The following is a 4,998-nucleotide window of genomic DNA, read 5'->3' on the forward strand; positions in this document are numbered from 1 at the left end:
GCGTGCTTCGCCGCTCCTTTCCTCCCGCCTACTTATAGGCTCATGGGCTGAGAAGCCGATGGGGCGGGCGTGGGATTAACTGCGCCCCGGCCCCCATGCCCCCCACGATTTACCACACGCAGTAACTGCGTGCAGTTACAGCGTGGGAAACCCAACCGTCCTCACGGCCGCAGCAAATCCGCTCGCGTGCCGAAGCACGGTAGTGGCGGGCCCCACCTAAGGTCTTGTCCCGTCGCACGCGTGGGTGGGCAGACTGACCCCGCAACATGGCGCCGCGCGACGGACCCGCAACGGGCGGCTACCCGGAAGCTTATCAGGCATGCTGCTAGGGACCCCGCCGTGACGTTCAAACTCCCTAAGAGGCAAGACGGCTTTTTGCGAGTTTGACTCCAGCTAGTCGGCCTAGGGGAAGACGGTGAGCGAGGCCGAGATTCCGCCCCCAGAGAGATGAAACTGTTGAGGCTCCCCAACACGTCTCCCACGGCGCCTCACCAGCTTCGGGGACTACTGTCGGAGTAATGGGCCACGGGTAGGCTAACCCGAGCCCCAGAACCTTTCAAAACATCAGGGCAGACTGCGCCCCTCAAGACCCCGCGATGAAGCGCTGCCTCCTGGGAGGCGACGGCAACTGTCCCTCACGGCCGAGTCCCAGGGACGGCTTCGATTTAAGCCGACTCTTGGCTGACGACTTCGAGATGAGCCGACTCTTGGCTGGCGACTTCAAGATAAGACGACTATGGGAGTCGGCCCGCGACTCCAACCATCTCCTGCCTTCGCCATGATGGACGGGGCGGGGTACGGTCACTGTGTGGCCGTCTCTACCCTGCCTACGAGGGGTTGGCATGGCTACAGTGCGCCGTATCGCTGGAGATCTGCATCGTGGCGCGGCATTGTTGCCATGCCTGCCCTGACCTCAGCCTCAGTGGGCGGCGCACTGTGCCCACGACGGCCTACCTGTACGGCCAGGAGACGGCGGGACCCACCCGTCAGCGGGAGAACAGAAGACGGCGAGAGCGCCCCGAAGACGGACCCGTGGGAGTCGGCCGACCCCTCTCACGGGCCCCGCACGCCATTAACCAGACAAGACGGGGAATGACGACAGTGATCGTCCGCCAGACGGCGGCACTGTTGCCATGACCCCATGACCAAGCCGGCGTCACCAGTAGTATGGCTACAGTAGTCCGTAGCCGGCGGGGCCTACCAGTCGACGGGCCCCAGTAGTCGGCAGAGAAGACGACAACCTGAGAGACAGACGGCTGGGACCCACGCTCAGCCGGATTACCATTATAACCCTGGGGGGTAGGCCTATATAAGCCCCCCAGGGCACCCATGCAACGGGATCGCCTCTTTAGCACTAGAACAGACCATATAGGAAGGAAAGAGCTAGCCTTGCCTTCTCCTACCTCCCGAAAACAGCTCTGGGAGCAACCTTGCACTCACTTTGCCATAGTGATCATGCGGAGACCCCGCAGAGCAGCAGTAGGGGTGTTATCTCCATGGAGAGCCCTGAAGCTGGGTAAGATTCGCCGGCGTGCATGTCTTCGCCTCATCCCGCTTCTAGGCACTGGTGACGTTCTACTCGCTCCCACCATGATAAGCCATCCCTTGGCATATGTCGTACCCAACCCCCGACACACTCCCTCCGTTTTATGCGGAGTAAACAAAAACAGAGGGACTATACTACGGATGATGATCCCCTGACATGGCCGAACCCATTGAGTAACTGACATGCGGGGCCTAGCAAGCATAGGGTCCGCCAGTAAGTGACCGAAAGGGAGGGTAAGGCAGGGATACCTATGTCAGAGAATCCACTTCCACTACTACTCCCTCCTTCCATTTACTATACAGGGCCTAATGCATTTTTCGAGGCTAACTTTGACCAAATGTTAGAGTAATAATATATGACATGCAACTTACACAAAGCATACGGTCAAATTCGTATGTGAAAGGAGTTTCCAATGATATAATTTTCACATTATACATCTCATGTACTATTAATCTTGTCAATAGTCAAATTGGAAACCATCTCGAGTACAAATCTAGGAGTACGTACGAATCTAACTATATTGATTGGGCGTTGTTGAATGTTGATACCTTCTTGATCAAAGTAGAGATACTTTGACTACACATAAAACCTATATGTAAACTAGAAACGATAGGATGGAGTATATTGTACGTTCAAAAACAAAACGAACATTGAATACCCTTTATATATGATTTGTGGATGCTATGATCACCGGTTCAAAATTTTGAATCCGCCTTAGGTATCACGTTCCCCCACTCGTTCCCTCTCGATTTCATCTTGGGGTCCGGAGATCTATTGAAAGAGGACTAGGGTGGGTACATGCGAATGATACTCGGCGGAATGTTCAAATGAGGCATGCGAGAGGATGGACTTGACTGGAGGGCGACATGATCGATGGAGAAGAGGGTTGGAGAGGAATGAGAAAAAAGCAAACGCCACATGATTATACTTGAACGGCTCAAATAAACAATAAGTTGTCTCGCTTGGCCTACATAGTGAAAGGCCTAATGCGCAACGCAGAGCACTGACGCTCGAATATGGCCGGGAAAATAGGGAAACTGACATGTCGGGCACACCCGTCGGGACAACGTAGCGCAGACTAGTCCAATGGAGGAGTTGGCCCACGACCTCCTCGCCGCCGACAACCATTCATGTGGGTCGTTGGGGCCAACAACGGGGCGCAGCTCCAGCACCGCCTCTGGACACGGCGACAACAGTGAGCGTCACGCTCATATCGTCCCTAGACACGGTCGGTTTCAGTGTGCCGAGGGTGGTGTTAGTGATGTGGCACGACCAACAGTATGTTTGGTTTGTGCCCAAGGTCGCCCCATCAAAGCATTGGGTAGCCAAAATTTTGGTTGAGGTATTGGTTGCCCATGATTTGGCCAACATTGGCAAGAAAAATGAACTAGAGTTGGCTAGAGTTCATTGGCATACCAAAAAACTGGCTACCATCCAAACAAAGACCAATCTTTGGGTCATGACCAAAATTTTGGTTGAGGTATTGGTTGCCCATGATTTGGTCGACATTGGCAAGAAAAATGAACTAGAGTTGGCTAGAGTTCATTGGCATGCCAAAAAAAATGGCAACCATCCAAACAAAGACCAATCTTTGGGTCATGACCAAAATTTTGGTAAGGTGCACTTTGGCCACAATCCAAACACACCCCAACACCCGGCTCGTCGAGGATGCACGGAGCGCCGCGACGCGTCCGCGGAGTGGTGTAGCGCGGCCAACTGCATCCTCTGGACCTGAGACCATGCCGGGTCGTCTTGCTTTTTCAATGACATGAGGGGATCGCATGTGAGAAAAGGGCATCTCCAACGTTGCCACGACCACAGCTGACTACCCTGGCACACCAAAACCCTCGTCCCTCACGTCGTCGCGTGGTGCGTTCCCAGCCGGTGCCAGCTGCCCACATTCATGTCGTCTGTTCGTATGTCGTCGTTAAGAGGCTCGGTGCCCAAGGAACCAACTCTAGAGACTTAATGACGCACCCGGGCGCTTGGCCTCACCGGAATGCACTACTTAAGCGGCAACGCCCAGCTAACCTCCACACCATAGCGCATCGTCCTCCTACCTGACACCACATCCGCCATGACCGCAAGTGCGAACGCTCTGCAGGAGAGCTTGTATTCGGGGATGAAGCTTGAGGTCGCCGCCCTTGCTCAAGTCGCCTCTCACGACACAATAGCGGTGTAGCCGGACGCGGACGCGACTGCACAAGCGGTGGCCACGCTAGTGGCCAACGACGGGAGCACCATCAGCCACGCGTCCTACTTGACGCCGTCCAACATCCGGCACCGCCGAGGTCGGGGACTCCTCCGAGGATGAGTAGGGCATGGGAGGCGGTAGGGCATGGTGTGCCAACTGGCCGGTCCGTCTCCCGTGTTCTACTTTTTCTCGCCGAAGACCGCACCTTCACTTCACGGGTCTTGAACCCCACCCCCGTACATAGAGATCGCAGATGGAGGACGTCGGTCGCCGCCATAGAATAGGTTTAGGATCGGGTTTCTTTTATTTTTCTATCATATAAAAGTTCGAAATGTAATGAAAATCTGCCGTGTTTGCATTAATCTCGGCCGGTGTATATGAACTTTCACAATCATATACATATTGTAGGAGTACTAGAAAGATGCCCGTGCGTTGCACGGAAGATCAAGATCTTGTGGGAGAAAAGGATGAACGAGGGAAAGCCTTATCTTCAAATGTGGAGAGGAGTGCGGGTAAATTGTCATAGTTTCCTTCTTATCCGTTAGATATAGATCCGACGGCCTATATTGCAGGATGAGAGGCACACCATCATCACCAACTCTGCTTTTTATTGAACCGAGACAAATCTAACATGCAAAGTAAAATAAACACATAGGGTCTATACATACACAAATTATCTTAGGTACTCAAATAGTACGTCCACTACACATTCACGCATTTCACATCTTTCTACATCTACGAGAACTTACGAAAGGATTAACGTAAATTGCCTCTCTCTCTCCTCCCCTGATTTTCATGGTGGTGGGCCCCTCCCTCCCCCCAATCTACAATCAACAGCTCACTTGTTTCACATTACGTTAATTACGTAACTGGGATTACGTAGGTGTAGCATTACTCGTCCTAAAAAACCCAACTAAGCCAACCTCCCAGCATATCGCGCGGGAAAAGACCCGGCCGCGCTGTTTTAGTCCGGATTACCAGATTACTAGTAGTAGTATCGATGGATCGCATGAAGCAACAATTTTTTTTGAGGGGGCAAAGCACCTAGTTTAAAAGGAAAAAAGGAGGTACACTCACAACACTCCTGTCGCGGTCGCATTGCACCCAACACACGTTCGGTCCTGCACACGGCTCACGCAAACGGAACGCGCTTCGGCTTGCCTCTTCACTGACACGTGGGACTGCACTTGGAGAAACCGACCATGCACCAAACTCCCCCCGCCCACCGCTCGAAAATCATCCCCCCCCCACACACACA

This window comes from Triticum dicoccoides, chromosome 7B (genome assembly GCF_002162155.2).
Source record: "Triticum dicoccoides isolate Atlit2015 ecotype Zavitan chromosome 7B, WEW_v2.0, whole genome shotgun sequence".
Taxonomy (NCBI): domain Eukaryota; kingdom Viridiplantae; phylum Streptophyta; class Magnoliopsida; order Poales; family Poaceae; genus Triticum; species Triticum dicoccoides.